Here is a 17,909-nt window from a genome sequence, read left to right as displayed (position 1 = left end):
AACGAGAGATCACAAAAGGTGGACCACAATATGGTCATCCAGGACATACCTTCACCTGAGAGATTACCTGTAGTTGATCAACAAGGTCCAACAAGAATCAATGTCATTTCTACACCGAAATTGAAAGTGGTGGGCTACTCATCTGTCAAATACTACAACTTTCAGGTACACCAATCACCTTATATACCTCTCCTTCCTCATATCAACGTTATTTCTAGTTTTGAAGATGTATGTTCGTCTATCATCCAGCGAAGCTTCACCCAGGCTCTGGGCACAGTGAAGGTCTTGGCACTAGAATCTGTCGTCCCCAACCTGGACCAAGTTTTCAGTTGCCTGAGATGCTTTCCGTTCCTGAAGAAGCTGTATATCGAGGTGATGTTCCTTTCCTGTTAAATGTTAACCATAAGGGAGTTCAATTTTTTGCACCTTTTCCCAAGTTTACAATGACAATGTACTATGATTTCTGAAGGAATTTTGGAGGATTTTAGGACATACACCCCTCCCCATATTGGTTGCTTCATTCATATGGTTATAATCGTCCATAAGCATTTCTCCTTTGGATTCATATGTACTAGTTTTCTTAGGGAATTTTTCATCCAATCTAACCTCTTGTGAAGAAGGCTACATGTTTCTAGATTGTAATCAAATGCCCATGTTAATCATGCCAGATCAAAGATGGCACGTTGGTGCATTTTACAAATCCTGCAAACCAAATGGGCGTGTAGGAGTGTTCAAAACTGCATGTAGGCACTAACACGCTCTCTTTTTTTGCAGTGCATATTCAGCCCAGTGGAAGATGTTTATAACGACAATCACATCGAATGCCTGGATTTGCATCTCTCAAATATTACTTTGAAATCCTACCGAGGGACCCCACCGGAGATTACACTCGCCAGGTTCTTTCTTGCCAGAGCAAAGGTGCTGAGGGTACTGAGGTTGAACACGCATTTAATTAGGAAAGATCAATGTTACGATTATCAGAGCTGGCAGGTACTGTGGAATGGAAGTGCCTCCAAAAATGCCAAACTTCGTATTGGAAGAGCATATGGCAAACAATTGGAAGTTATTGTGTCAAACCCATACATGACTTGTCAGTGGCTGATCCCTTTTCACAAATGACGCATCTTGCAATGTTTGAATTTGGGCGTTATAATCTTTGAATTTGAACCTTGCAATATTTATGGTATTTTTTATATTGAACCATTTATGTTCTCTTGTCTCAACGCAAACAGTTCATCCGGGTGAATCACATGTCGTACATCGCACACACCTTGATCTGGCTGACCGTTTCTTTTGTGTTGCCTAATCACAAACAGTTCATCTGAGTGAACTATATGATGTACATCGCACACACCTTGATCTGGTTGACCGTTTCTTTTGTGTTGCCTAATCACAAACAGTTCATCCGAGTGAACCATATGCTGTACATCGCACACACCTTCATCTAGCTGCCTGTTTCTTTTGTTCCTCCTCATCGAAAACGGTTAATTGAACTGAACCGTATGCCCTGAATTGCACACACAACTAAAATCTGAACCATGTTTGCTGCATCCATCATTGCAAACGTTTTGCACCTTTTTGACGGTTTTTTACACCACCATTTGCGATTATTGCATCGCACACAGTTTCGCCGAAGGGTCTCTGATCGTAGTATCGCGTTAGCAGCATTATGCAGTAGTGAATCACAAACTGTGGTAAAAACCCGTCAAAAAGGTGCAAAACGTTTGCAATGGCGGAGCCATCAAACACGGTCCAGCTTTTAGTTGCGTGTGCGATGCAGGACACACGGTTAATCCATTCACACTGTCTGCGATGAGGCTGAACAACAGAAACGGGTAGCCCTAACAATGTGTGTGCAATGTAGGACACATGGTTAATCCATTGGAACTGTTTGTGATGAGGTAGAACAACAGAAACAGGCAACCATATCAACGTGTGTGTGTGCGATATACGGCATACGGTTAACTTGGATGAACTATTTTCAATTAGGGAACACAACAGAAACGGTTCAACTTAACAAGCTGTGTGTGATATGCGGCATACAGTTCACATGGATGAACTGTTTGGGATGAGCCAAAAGAACACAAACGAGTCATGTAAACAAGATGTGTGTGATACGTGGCAAACAGCCGACTCGGATGAACTATTTGCGATGAGAAATTACAACACAGACGGTCAATGTAGTTACTTCGTGTGTGATTCTATGTGTACAAAAAACTTTGAAAAATGCAAACTAGTTGCTTGCGGTGGCGGAGTATCACACACGATGTGTCTGCGACTACTCATGTGCGATGATTAGTATGTTACACATACGTTTCCTTATGTTAACATGTGTGTGAATTTGCAATATGGACAATTAATATGGAAATGCCTTCTGGTCATCGGGCACACGCTTAAACTCAATGAACTGTGTATGATACTAATACTTTCCATGAAAATTTATGAACTTGGGTAACAACATTTGAGTAACATATATATATAGTGGTTACACTATTCGACAAAAGGAGGATCTTCGTAACATGGTTTTGACAACCAGTGGTCCATATCTACATACTTAACATAGTAACAACTATCACATTTTAAGAGGCTAAGGACCAACAACCATATGATCCATATCTACATACTTAACATATATAGTAACAGCTAGCACATTTTAAGAGGCTGAGGGCCAACAACCACAACTATCCACTGGAAGAAGCTTGATCACGGTGACTCGACATCTCGTTAATGAAAAGGAAGGGCCCTCCTGTGCCTTGGTAGATCATGAGTAGAATAGTGTCTCCAATTTTCCAATATGGATGCACTGCCACGAGAAGCAAGAACTTGTTAATTTGAATGGTTCCATTTCCGCGGGAAATGTAGTACCTTGCAATCACTTTGGCGTTATTAGCAGGCACAAGTGTAATTCGACCACGGCGGGAAATTGATCTAGGAACTGCTACACGGGGCAATTTCTATTGACATGTAGAATAAAAAAATTGTAACATATCATTGAAGATATATATAGTTTATGAGCATCAACATTAAAATAAGAATTTTTACCAGCATTTTGTGCACACAGTTGGTCTTGTTCAGTGTGTGCACCATAGGTCTAATTAATCCCATCTAAAATCCAGTGTTCATACGCTGTGCTATCTCTGTCAGATTATCAACAAAGTTTATGACATGCTTCAAGTCCTTCCAGTGAAATTTGGTACGCTTAATAACATACAGATCGTTCACTATGCATCCAACATATCCTACTTAAAAGGTGGGAAGGTATTATTTATTCAGAACATGGCAGAAGAATATATAGTGCGCATAAATTGGTAAATAGAATTTGTTACTGTCTAGGAACAGAGTCAGAATATGATATCACAATTGGTTGCTTAAATAGTGATCAATTGGTTGCTTAAATAGTAATATGACAACAAGGAGAAAGTTGAAAGGACACTAATCTCGATCAGACTTTGATCGGCTGATGAAGTTGGGGAAGTAAACATCTATGTTAATTAGACCAGGCTGTGGTGCACGCACTAGAATTTTATTGCCAGCTTTCAGTTCATAACACTTAGACATTTTTCTCCAAAGGTCCGCATTAAAATAGGAGTGACCATCTTTATCAAGTTTTACGCTAACCGTCATTGTAAATCTATGCTGCGTTGTCAATATGACATCCTGGGAGTCATCAGCAAAGTGAAGCCCAAGATTTCCTTCTACTCCTGTTCTTGCAAAGCAAGGGGTGTACTGCTTGAAATGAAAATTAAGATCGTAAATTAGATATATTGAAATAACAGAGTAAGATGCAAATATGGGAGTAACTGATAGAACAGATCCATATATATATATATATATATATATTGTGACGCCTCGAGACCGATGTGCCAGGTGTCCTCCAGTTTTTCGCTGTTGTTGCCTTGTCATTTGCTTGCGTGTCATACATCTCATATCATGTCATCATGTGCATTGCATGTGACGCCCGGATAATTAAGCTACAGTGAACCTCGGCTAATGATGCCACATCACCTCGATTTCTATTGCTAATCTCGCATTAGTTCGAAACCGATTCAAATTCAAATTCGAATTAAAGGCAAACATCAAAAGTTTTCAAATATTAAAAACAAAATGTTCGGGTTGTGCCAGTTAATGCATAGAAGGTTATGATGTAGAATCCACATTTTTAAATAATGAATAAATGCACTAAAAAGATTTAAATGGTAGCAAAAACATTATTTCAATGCCTTTGGTAATTTTATAAAACACTAAACTATTTTATTTTGGATTAAAACCTTTTGTGGCTGAGGGTTATTTTGAAACTTATTTTAGGAGCTATAGTCATAATTTACTAAGTAAAAATAATGTGGAATTAAAATTTAAACAGAAAAAATTAAAAAGTAAAATAATAAAAGAGAACAAAAGAAAACAAAAGCAGAACCCCCCCATTTCCCCCTCGGGCCAACCGGCCCAGCTACCGACCAGCCCAGTTGGCCCAGCCGGCCGACCCCCACTTCCTCCATAACCCCCGCTAGCCCAAACCCTAACCTAACCGCACCCGATCCCCCCCCCACGAACGAATCCCTCTCCTCCCTCTCCTCCTCCCGATCTAGATCGGGGGAATTGCCCCTGACGCCGTCGGTTGCCGCCCGGCCGCGCCTCCGTCCTCCCTCACGGAGTCACCTCGCTGGCGCCACCCCTCCGGGCCTCCTTCCTCTTCCTCCTGCACCGCGTCGTCTTCCCCAAGCTCCACGCTCGCTCCTCCATGGCGTTCGCCGTCGTCCACCGCCGACCCCATCTCTCCGTCGCCGGCCATCCCCGAGCTCACTGCCCTTGACCCTACGCCCAACGGTGAGGCCACCGGCCTCTTCCCCTCTGCCTCGGCCCTCGCACGCCGTTAGCCACGACCACGTGCCGCCGCCATCCCGTACCCACCATGCGCAGCCACCGCGCCCGTCCACGCTCACCCCGGCTCCCCAGCCGCGCCCAACTTCGCCTGCCTTGTCGCAGCGCACACCGCGCCTCGCCCCTGACTCGCTCGCCTGCTACATCCTTGCCGCTTTAGCTGCTGCCGGCGCCACCCCTTTGCCGCTGCTACCTCCTGCTCGAGCCCACCTCCGCCGGCCGATTCTGCCCCTGCCCTGCGCTCCCCCCGTCGTGGCTCCCGCCGGGCCGCAGCCGCTGCTGCGTCGTCTCCGGACGCCGCCGCTACCTCCCCTCGCTCCCTGCCGTCCCCTGCCCCGCCTGTAGCTTTCCCCCTTCCCTGCACGCATGCTGGCGCACGAACCAGCGCCCTGCCTTGCCCCCACAACCGCGCCGGGCCGCCGGTGCCGGCCGACTGCGCCGGGGCCGCACCCGGTGCGCCCAACGCCCCGTGCCCCTCGGGCACGCGCTCGTTCGGGCGCCCGCCCATTCGCCCGACCCACTGTGGCCCTTTGGCCAAATGACAGGTGGGGCCCCAGGCCCATAACGTTAATAAAGAAAGAGTTTTAAAATAAATAAATAAACGTTAATTAACTTAATTAATTCTGACTAAATTAACTAATTAAGATTAATTAATCTAATGACTAATTAACCTAATTAACTACTGTTAATTAACTAAGAGAGTATGACAGTGGGGCCCACCCCCTTAATTAATACTAATTAGGTTAATTAATTTGTTTAATTTAAATGTGTCACTGACCAGTGGGACCCACTGGTCAGGTTGACCAGTCAACCCTGTTGACTGCTGACATGAGCATGACATCATGCTGATGTCATAAATCCATTTTCAAAATTAAGTTAAATAATTAATTAAATTCCAGAAATTAATAAAATCTTTAGAAAATCATATCTTTTAATTCGTAACTTGGATTAAAATATTTTCAACATGAAAGTTGCTCAGAACGACGAGACGAACCCGGATACGCAGCCCGTTCGTCCACCACGCATCCCTAGCATAGCGAACACACAACTTTCCCCCTTCGGTTCATCTGTTCGAAAACGCGAAACACCAGGAATACTTTCCCGGATGTTTTCCCTCTTCACCGGTACCACCTCGTACCGCGTTAGGGCGCCCTTAGCACCGATACTTGTCATGTCATGCATCGCTATGCATCTGTTTGATTAATATTTATTGTTTTTTTGCCCCTCTTCTCTCGCTAGACACCGAGACCGACGCCGCTGCTACCCAGTACGACTACGGTGTTGACGACCCCTCTCTCTTGCCAGAGCAACCAGGCAAGCCCCCCCTTTGATCACCAGATATCGCCTATTCTCCTCTATACTGCTTGCATTAGATTAGTGTAGCATGTTACTGCTTTCAGTTAATCCTATACTGCTGCATAGCCTGTCCTTGCTACTACCGTTGTTACCTTTACCTGCTATCCTACTGCTTATTATAGGATGCTAGTGTTCCATCAGTGGCCCTACACTCTTGTCCGTCTGCCAAGCTATACTACTGGGCTGTGATCACTTTGGGAGGTGATCATGGGCATATACTATATATTCACCCTGTCACATTACCGGTGATACTGTTTGGAGATGGGGGCTGAAGGGGCAGGTGGCTCCATCCAGGTAGTGGTGGGCCTGAGTTCCCGATGGCCCCCGACTGTTACTTTGTGGCGGAGCGACAGGGCAGGTTGAGACCACCTAGGAGAGAGGTGGGCCTGGCCCTGGTCGGCGTTCGCGAATACTTAACACGCTTAACGAGATCTTGGTATTTGATCTGAGTCTGGCCACTGTCCTGTTGGGGAACGTAGCAGAATTTTAAAAAAATTCTACGCATCACCAAGATCAATCTATGGAGTCATCTAGCAACGAGGGAGAGAGGAGTGCATCTACACACCCTTGTAGATCACGAGCGGAAGCGTTCAAGAGAACGGGGCTGATGGAGTCGTACTCGTCGTGATCCAAATCACCGAAGATCCTAGCGCCGAACGGACGGCACCTCCGCGTTCAACACACGTACGGAGAGAGGACGTCTCCCGCGCCTTGATCCAGCAAGGAGGAGGGATAGGTTGAGGAAGAGGGCTCCAACAGCAGCACGACGGCGTGGTGGTGGTGAAGCTGCAGTACTCCGGCAGGGCTTCACCAAGCTCTTATGGAGGAGGAGAGGTGTTGGAGAGGGGAGGGGCTGCGCCTTGGATGTTGTATGCAGCCCTCCCCTCACCCCTCTATTTATAGGGGAAGGGGGAAGGGGGCCAGCCCCCTCTAGATGAGATCTAGAGGGGGGGGGCCAAGGGGAGGGGGGCTTGCCCCCCAAGCAAGGGGGCGCCCTCCTTAGGGTTTTCCCCCAACCCTAGGCGCATGGGCCCTAGGGGGGTGTGGCGCCCCAGCCCACTTGGGCTGGTTCCCTTCTCCATACAGCCCATAAGGCCCTCCAGAAGAGGTGGCCCCTCCCGGTGGACCCCCGGAACCCCTCCGGTGGCCCCGGTACAATACCGATATGCCCCCGAACCTTTCCGGCGACCGTATGACAACTTCCCATACATAAATCATTACCTCCGGACCATTCCGGAACTCCTCGTGATGTCCGGGATCTCATCCGGGACTCCGAACAACATTCGGTAATCACATACAAGTCTTCCTAACAACCCTAGCGTCACCGAACCTTAAGTGTGTAGACCCTACGGGTTCGGGAGACATGCATACATGACCGAGATGACTCTCCGGTCAATAACCAACAGCGGGATCTGGATACCCATGTTGGCTCCTACATGCTCCACGATGATCTCATCGGATGAACCATGATGTCGAGGATTCACTCAATCCGTATACAATTCCCTTTGTCAATCGGTACGTTACTTGCCCGAGACTCGATCGTCAGTATCCCAATACCTTATTCAGTCTTGTTACCGGCAAGTCACTTTACTTGTACCGTAATGCATGATCCCGTGATCAACCACTCGATCACATTGAGCTCATTATGATGATGCATTACCGAGTGGGCCCAGAGATACCTCTCCGTCATACGGAGTGACAAATCCTAGTCTCGATTCGTGCCAACCCAATAGACACTTTCGGAGATACCTGTAATGTACCTTTATAGTCACCTAGTTATGTTGTGACGTTTGGCACACCCAAGGCATTCCTACGGTATCCGGGAGTTGCACAATCTCATGGTCTAAGGAAATGATACTTGACATTCAGAAAAGCTACAACAAACGAACTACACGATCTTTGAGCTATGCTTAGGATTGGGTCTTGTCCATCACATCATTCTCCTAATGATGTGATCCCGTTGTCAATGACATCCAATGTCCATAGTCAGGAAACCATGACTATCTTTTGATCAACGAGCTAGTCAACTAGAGGCTCACTAGGGACGTGTTGTGGTCGATGTATTCACACATGTATTACGATTTCCGGATAACACAATTATAGCATGAACAATAGACAATTATCATGAACAAAGAAATATAACAATAACCATTTTATTATTGCCTCTAGGGCATATTTCCAACAGTCTCCCACTTGCACTAGAGTCAATATTCTAGTTATATTGTGATGAATCGAACACCCATGCAGTTCTGGTGTTGATCATGTTTTGCTCCAGGGAGAGGTTTAGTCAACGGATCTGCCACATTCAGGTCCGTATGTACTTTAGAAATCTCTATGTCTCCATTTTGAACACTTTCACGAATGGAGTTGAAGCGACACTTGATATGCCTGGTCTTCCTGTGAAACCTGGGCTCCTTGGCAAGGGCAATAGCTCCAGTGTTGTCACAGAAGAGAGTCATCGGGCCCGACGCATTGGGTATGACTCCTAGGTCGGTAATGAACTCCTTCACCCAGACTGCTTCTTGTGCTGCCTCCGAGGCTGCCATGTACTCCGCTTCACATGTAGATCCCGCCACAATGCTTTGCTTGCAACTGCACCAGCTTACTGCCCCACCATTCAAAATATACACGTATCCGGTTTGTGACTTAGAGTCATCCAGATCTGTGTCGAAGCTAGCATCGACGTAACCCTTTACGACGAGCTCTTCGTCACCTCCATAAACGAGAAACATTTCCTTAGTCCTTTTCAGGTACTTCAGGATATTCTTGACCACTGTCCAGTGTTCCATGCCGGGATTACTTTGGTACCTTCCTACCAAACTTACGGCAAGGTTTACATCAGGTCTGGTACACAGCATAGCATACATGATAGACCCTATGGCCGAGGCATAGGGGACGGCACTCATCTTTTCTCTATCTTTTGCCGTGGTCGGGCATTGAGCCGTGCTCAATCTCGTACCTTGCAATACAGGCAAGAACCCCTTCTTTGACTGATCCATTTTGATCTTCTTCAATATCTTGTCAAGGTACGTACTCTGTGAAAGACCAATGAGGCGTCTCGATCTATCTCTATAGATCTTGATGCCTAATATATAAGCAGCTTCTCCGAGGTCCTTCATTGAAAAACACTTGTTCAAGTAGGCCTTTATGCTTTCCAAGAATTCTATATCATTTCCCATCAACAGTATGTCATCCACATACAATATGAGAAATGCTACAGAGCTCCCACTCACTTTCTTGTAAATGCAGGCTTCTCCATAAGTCCGCGTAAACCCAAACGCTTTGATCATCTCATCAAAACGAATGTTCCAACTCTGAGATGCTTGCACCAGCCCATAAATCGAGCGTTGGAGCTTGCACACCTTGTCAGCATTCTTAGGATCGACAAAACCTTCCGGCTGCATCATATACAATTCTTCCTTAAGGAAACCATTAAGGAATGCCGTTTTGACGTCCATTTGCCATATCTCATAATCATAGAATGCGGCAATTGCTAACATGATTCGGACGGACTTCAGCTTCGCTACGGGTGAGAAAGTCTCATCATAGTCAACCCCTTGAACTTGTCGATAACCCTTAGCGACAAGCCGAGCTTTATAGATGGTCACATTACCATCCGCGTCTGTCTTCTTCTTAAAGATCCATTTATTTTCTATGGCTCGCCGATCATCGGGCAAGTCAGTCAAAGTCCATACTTCGTTTTCATACATGGATCCTATCTTGGATTTCATGGCTTCCAGCCATTTGTCGGAATCCGGGCCCGCCATTGCTTCTTCATAGTTCGAAGGTTCAACGTTGTCTAACAACATGATTTCCAAGACAGGGTTGCCGTACCACTCTGGTGCGAAATGTGTCCTCGTGGACCTACGAAGTTCAGTAGTAACTTGATCTGAAGTTTCATGATCATCATCATTAACTTCCTCTCTAGTCGGTGCAGGCACCTCAGGAACATTTTCTTGAGCTGCGCCACTTACCGGTTCAAGAGGCAATACTTCATCAAGTTCTACTTTCCTCCCACTTATTTCTTTCGAGAGAAACTCTTTCTCTAGAAAGGACCCATTCTTGGCAACAAAGATCTTGCCTTCAGATCTGAGGTAGAAGGTATACCCAACAGTTTCTTTAGGGTATCCTATGAAGACGCATTTTTCCAACTTGGGTTCGAGCTTTTCAGGTTGAAGTTTCTTGACATAAGCATCACATCCCCAAACTTTTAGAAACGACAGCTTAGGTTTCTTTCCAAACCATAATTCATACGGTGTCGTCTCAATGGATTTCGACGGAGCCCTATTTAAAGTGAATGCGGCAGTCTCTAAAGCATAGCCCCAAAATGACAGCGGTAAATCGGTAAGAGACATCATAGATCGCACCATATCCAATAGAGTGCGATTACGATGTTCGGACACACCATTACGCTGAGGTGTTCCAAGAGGCGTGAGTTGTGAAACTATTCCACATTTTCTTAAGTGTGTGCCAAATTCATGACTCAAGTATTCTCCCCCACGATCTGATCGCAAGAACTTGATTTTCCTGTCACGTTGATTCTCAACCTCACTCTGAAATTCCTTGAACTTTTCAAAGGTCTCAGACTTGTGTTTCATTAAGTAGACATACCCATATCTACTCAAGTCATCAGTGAGGGTGAGAACGTAACGATAGCCACCGCGAGCCTCAACACTCATTGGACCGCACACATTAGTATGTATGATTTACAATAAGTTGGTTGCTCGCTCCATTGTTCCTGAGAACAGAGTCTTGGTCATTTTACCCATGAGGCATGGTTCGCACGTGTCAAATGATTCGTAATCAAGAGACTCTAAAAGTCCATCTGCATGGAGCTTCTTCATGCGTTTGACACCTATGTGACCAAGGCGGCAGTGCCACAAGTATGTGGGACTATCATTACCAACCTTACATCTTTTGGTATTCACACTATGAATATGTGTAGCATTACGCTCGAGATTCATTAAGAATAAACCATTCACCATCGGAGCATGACCATAAAACATATCTCTCATATAAATAGAACAACCATTGTTCTCGGATTTAAATGAGTAGCCATCTCGAATTAAACGAGATCCTGATACAATGTTCATGCTCAAAGCTGGCACTAAATAACAATTATTGAGGTTTAAAACTAATCCTGTAGGTAAATGTAGAGGCAGCGTGCCGACGGCGATCACATCGACCTTGGAACCATTCCCGACGTGCATCGTCACCTCGTCCTTCGCCACTCTCCGCTTATTCTGTAGCTCCTGCTTTGAGTTACAAATGTGAGCAACCGCACCGGTATCAAATACCCAGGAGCTACTACGAGTACTGGTAAGGTACACATCAATTACATGTATATCACATATACCTTTAGTGTTGCCGGCCTTCTTGTCCGCTAAGTATTTGGGGCAGTTCCGCTTCCAGTGACCACTTCCCTTGCAATAAAAACACTCAGTTTCGGGCTTGGGTCCATTCTTTGGCTTCTTCCCGGCAACTTGCTTACCGGGCGCGGCAACTCCCTTGCCGTCCTTCTTGAAGTTCTTTTTACCCTTGCCGTCCTTCTTGAAGTTCTTTTTACCCTTGCCTTGCTTGAACTTAGTGGTTTTATTCACCATCAACACTTGATGTTCCTTTTTGATTTCCACCTCTGCTGATTTCAGCATTGAATATACCTCAGGAATGGTCTTTTCCATCCCCTGCATATTGAAGTTCATCACAAAGCTCTTGTAGCTTGGTGGAAGCGACTGAAGGATTATGTCAATGACCGCGTCATCCGGGAGATTAACTCCCAGCTGAGTCAAGCGGTTATGCAACCCAGACATTCTGAGTATGTGCTCACTGACAGAACTATTTTCCTCCATCTTAAAGCTGAAGAACTTGTCGGAGACTTCATTTCTCTCGACCCGGGCATGAGCTTGAAAAACCATTTTCAGCTCTTCGAACATCTCATATGCTCCGTGTCTCTCAAAACGGTTTTGGAGCCCCGGTTCTAAGCTGTAAAGCATGCCGCACTGAACGAGGGAGTAATCATCAGCATGTGACTGCCAAGCATTCATAACGTCTTGGTTCTCTGGGACAGGTGCGTCACCTAGCGGTGCTTCTAGGGCATAATCTTTCTTGGCAGCTATGAGGATGATCCTCAGGTTCCGGACCCGGTCGTATAGTTGCTGCCATCATCTTTTAGCTTGGTTTTCTCTAGGAACGCGTTGAAGTTGAGGACAACGTGGGCCATTTGATCTACAAGACATATTGTAAAGATTTTAGACTAAGTTCATGATAATTAAGTTCATCTAATCAAATTATTCAAGGAACTCCCACTCAGATAGACATCCCTCCAGTCATCTAAGTATAACATGATCCGAGTTAACTAGGCCGTGTCCGATCATCACGTGAGACGGACTAGTCAACATCGGTGAACATCTTCATGTTGATCGTATCTTCTATACGACTCATGCTCGACCTTTCGGTCTTCTGTGTTCCGAGGCCATGTCTGTACATGCTAGGCTCGTCAAGTCAACCTACGTGTATTGCGTGTGTAAATCTGGCTTACACCCGTTGTATTCGAACGTTAGAATCTATCACACCCGATCATCACATGGTGCTTCGAAACAACGAACCTTCGCAACGGTGCACAGTTAGGGGGAACACTTTCTTGAAATTATTACGAGGGATCATCTTATTTAAGCTACCGTCGTTCTAAGCAAATAAGATGCAAAACATGATAAACATCACATGCAATCAAATAGTGACATGATATGGCCAATATCATTTGCTCCTTTTGATCTCCATCTTCGGGGCTCCATGATCATCGTTGTCACCGGCATGACACCATGATCTCCATCATCGTGTCTTCTTGAAGTTGTCTCGTCATCTATTACTTCTACTACTATGGCTAACGCTTTAGCAATAAAGTAAAGTAATGACATGACGTTTATGTTGACACGCAGGTCATAAATAAATAAAGACAACTCCTATGGCTCCTGCCGGTTGTCATACTCATCGACATGCAAGTCATGATTCCTATTACAAGAACATGATCATCTCATACATCACATATATCATTCATCACATCCTTTGGCCATATCACATCACAAAACACTTTCTGCAAAAACAAGTTAGACGTCCTCTAATTGTTGTTGCAAGTTTTTACGTGGCTGCTATAGGTTTCTAGCAAGAACGTTTCTTACCTACGCCAAAACCACAACGTTAATTGCCAATTTCTATTTACCCTTCATAAGGACCCTGTTCATCAAATCCGATCCGACTAAAGTGGGAGAGACAGACACCCGCCAACCACCTTATGCAACTAGTGCATGTCAGTCGGTGGAATCGGTCTCACGTAAGCGTACGTGTAAGGTTGGTCCGGGCCGCTTCATCCCACAATGCCGCCGAATCAAGATAAGACTAGTGACAGCAAGATAATTGACAATATCGACGCCCACAACTGCTTTGTGTTCTACTCGTGCATAGTAACTACGCATAGACCTGGCTCATGATGCCACTGTTGGGGAACGTAGCAGAATTTTAAAATTTTTCTACGCATCACCAAGATCAATCTATGGAGTCATCTAGCAACGAGGGAGAGAGGAGTGCATCTACATACCCTTGTAGATCATGAGCGGAAGCGTTCAAGAGAACGGGGTTGATGGAGTCGTACTCGTTGTGATCCAAATCACCGAAGATCCTAGCGCCGAACGGACGGCACCTCCGCGTTCAACACACTTATGGAGCGAGGACGTCTCCCGCGCCTTGATCTAGCAAGGAGGAGGGAGAGGTTGAGGAAGAGGGCTCCAACAGCAGCACGACGGCGTGGTGGTGGTGAAGCTGCAGTACTCCGGCAGGGCTTCGCCAAGCTCTTATGGAGGAGGAGAGGTGTTGGGGAGGGGAGGGGCTGCACCTTGGATGTTGTATGCAGCCCTCCCCTCACCCCTCTATTTATAGGGGAAGGGGGAAGGGGGCCGGCCCCCTCTAGATGAGATCTAGAGGGGGGGCGGCGGCCAAGGGGGGGGGCTTGCTCCCCAAGCAAGGGGGCGCCCCCCTTAGGGTTTCCCCCCGACCCTAGGCGCATGGGCCCTAGGGGGGTGTGGCGCCCCAGCCCACTGGGGCTGGTTCCCTTCTCCATACGAACCATAAGGTCCTTCGGAAGAGGTGGCCCCTCCCGGTGGACCCCCGGAACCCCTCCGGTGGCCCCGGTACAATATCGATATGCCCCCGAACCTTTCCGGCGACCGTATGACAACTTCCCATATATAAATCTTTACCTCCAGACCATTCCGGAACTCCTCGTGACGTCCGAGATCTCATCCGGGACTCCTAACAACATTCGGTAATCACATACAAGTCTTCCTAACAACCCTAGCGTCACCGAACCTTAAGTGTGTAGACCCTACGGGTTCGGGAGACATGCATACATGACCGAGACGACTCTCCGGTCAATAACCAACAGCGGGATCTGGATACCCATGTTGGCTCCTACATGCTCCACGATGATCTCATTGGATGAACCACGATGTCGAGGATTCACTCAATCTGTATACAATTCCCTTTGTCAATCGGTACGTTACTTGCCCGAGACTCGATCGTCGGTATCCCAATACCTTGTTTAGTCTCGTTACCGGCAAGTCACTTTACTCGTACCGTAATGCATGATCCCGTGATCAACCACTTGATCACATTGAGCTCATTATGATGATGCATTACCGAGTGGGCCCAGAGATACCTCTCCGTCATACGGAGTGACAAATCCCAGTCTTGATTCGTGCCAACCCAACAGACACTTTCGGAGATACCTGTAATGTACCTTTATAGTCACCCAGTTACGTTGTGATGTTTGGCACACCCAAGGCACTCCTACGGTGTCCGGGAGTTGCACAATCTCATGGTCTAAGGAAATGATACTTGACATTCAGAAAAGCTACAACAAACGAACTACACGATCTTTGAGGTATGCTTAGGATTGGGTCTTGTCCATCACATCATTCTCCTAATGATGTGATCCCGTTATCAATGACATCCAATGTCCATAGTCAGGAAACCATGACTATCTTTTGATCAACGAGCTAGTCAACTAGAGGCTCACTAGGGACGTGTTGTGGTCTATGTATTCACACATGTATTACGATTTCCGGATAACACAATTATAGCATGAACAATAGACAATTATCATGATCAAAGAAATATAATAATAACCATTTTATTATTGCCTCTAGGGCATATTTCCAACATGGCCTATACGCACTAACCATCTACGCGGGGACAGTTATGGGCACTCGACGTCGTGGTATCAGCCGAAGCCTTCGTGACGTTAGCGACTGAGCGGCGCGCGCTGGATTGGACTGGAATGCCTGCTAGGCTAGGTCTGCTTCCGGCCGCGTTCGCAACATGCAGGTGTGCAATAGGCGATGGGCCCAGACCCCTGCACCATAGGATTTAGACTGACGGGCTGACCTCTCTGTTGTGCCTAGGTAGGGATGCGACGTGTTGATCTTCCGAGGCCAGGCATGACCCCGAAAAGTGTGTCCGGACAAAGGGGATCGAGCGTGTTGGGAAATGTGGTGCACCCCTGCAGGGAAGTTAATCTATTCGAATAGCCGTGATCTTCGGTAACAGGACGACTTGGAGTTGTACCTTAACCTTATGACAACTAGAACCAGATACTTAATAAAACACACCCTTCCAAGTGCCAGATACAACCGGTGATCGCTCTCTCACAGGGCGACGAGGGGAGGATCATCGGTTAGGATTATGCTGTGTGATGCTACTTCGTGAACTTACCATCTACTCTCTTCTCCTGCTGCAAGATGGAGGTGGCTAGAAGCATAGTCTTTGATAAGGACTAGCTATCCCCCTTTTATTCTGGAATTCTGCAGTTCAGTCCACATATGATACCCTTATTCCATTTGATACCAATGCATACATATGTAGTGTAGCTCCTTGATTGCGAGTACTTTGGATGAGTACTCACGGTTGCTTTGCTCCTTTTTTTTCCCTCCGTTCTATACCCGATTGCTGCGACCAGACGTTGGAGCCCAGGAGCCAGACGCCTCCGTCGACGACGACTACTACTCGGGAGGTGCCTACTACTACGTGTAGCCTGCTGACGACGACCAGGAGTAGTTTAGGAGGATCCTAGGCAGGAGGCCTACGCCTCTTTCGATATGTATCCCAGTTTGTGCTAGCCTTCTTAAGGAAAACTTGTTTAACTTATGTCTGTACTCAGATATTGTTGCTTCCACTGACTCGTCTATGATCGAGCTCTTGTATTCGAGCCCTCTGGCTTGTAATATGATGCTTGTATGACTTATTTTATTTGTAGTGTTGTGTTGTGATATCTTCGCGTGAGTCCCTGATCTTGATCGTACACGTTTGCGTGTATGATTAGTGTACGGTCAAATTGGGGGCGTCACAAGTTGGTATCAGAGCCAACTGCCTGTAGGAATCCCCTTCCACACTCCTTGGCCGAAGTTGAGTCTAGTCGATGAAAATTGTTTTACTAACTTGGCTGTGCGGCCCATGGGCCCACGTCGCCATTGGGTGGTATTAGGATCTTTTACTCCTCACCTATACTCTGGGACTCTAATCTCTCTTCTATTCGGGTTAAATGATTTTGCTAAAAGGACTAACTTTAGGTTCTCGAAAGACTTTCTCCCGGAGAGCCCCTCACTCCAGATGATCACTTGCTGCACCAGAAGATTCTGAAGATACTCTCTGAGGTTTTTCCAAGACCCTTGTGCCCACCGACTCTACAATCCCCTACCACCGAAACATCCCTATGGATAAATACTTACACCTGTCGTCTGTCGTTCTTACTTTTATTTCCAGTCGATCTTGTTATTACAAGATACCCCGAGAATACTTTGTGCCTATTGCCTTGCAGTTCCTTGCCACCTGAATACCCCCTACGAATAATTTTTCGCACTTATCGAGGATTCACTCATTCCCAGTTGATTCATGTATTTCACAAAAGTCTTCGAAATACTATTCGGTCTTCTAAAAATCCTAAGCAGCCTATTGCTCTTGAAATTCTTGCTTGCTTTCACTGTGGTTAATCCCATAAGTCTAGTAATCTTATTGGCATCCTTTGACACTATCATTTTGATTCCGTTGATTCTATATGTGTGCGGATGCACGCAATCATCAGTTGATCCTTATAAATTATCTTTCCGTCTCAGACGTCTTTCGAACATGAGCTGGTTCTCGGCCAATCAGATTGCCATTGATTGTACCCCTAAGATGAAAATGATAATTCCTTTGTATTTGAGCATTGAATTAGTCAGTTGTTTCTATAGTCTGATCTCCTTGCATTGTTTCTTCCTCTGGTTGAGTACCGATGCTCACATCAGATCCTTTGAGGTCCACCGGATCCTTTGTTGGATTTTATCTGATAGCGTCCTTCTTATTCAATCACTTTGGAAGTTCTTCTCCATTGGTAAATCCTATCCTCTGATTGACCAACCATGCTCTACTTTCGAGCTTGTGTTATTTACTCCTGAAGTTTGTGGTATATGTTCCAAAGAGACCCTGATGGGTTGAACCTATGCCTTTTCTAATCTGTGTGAACCCGGAAACTATTACGGTCATACTCTACTGTTGTTATGTCAGATAAAATTTCAACACAACTTCGTTGAAGACGAGAAGTGAATGAAAGGTTATGCATTGAATAAGTGGGAGTCGACCTTGAACTTTGT

The 17,909-nt window shown here is 46.0% G+C and overlaps 1 long non-coding RNA gene across 1 annotated transcript; it reads left to right on the top strand.

Annotated features, from left to right (window-relative positions):
* Nucleotides 1-4,534: 4,534 nt before the first annotated feature.
* Nucleotides 4,535-16,531, top strand: LOC147975932 (uncharacterized). Its single transcript, XR_015602096.1, has 3 exons — nt 4,535-4,824; nt 6,118-6,192; nt 16,241-16,531. It is a non-coding gene; the product is annotated as an uncharacterized LOC147975932 (long non-coding RNA).
* Nucleotides 16,532-17,909: the final 1,378 nt, after the last annotated feature.

The sequence above is a fragment of the Triticum urartu genome, chromosome 4A (assembly GCF_056163025.1).
Source record: "Triticum urartu cultivar PI428250 chromosome 4A, HENAU_Tu73, whole genome shotgun sequence".
Lineage (NCBI taxonomy): Eukaryota > Viridiplantae > Streptophyta > Magnoliopsida > Poales > Poaceae > Triticum > Triticum urartu.
The sequence above is the reverse complement of the archived record's forward strand: the minus strand, read 5'-3'. Positions and strand labels throughout refer to the sequence as shown.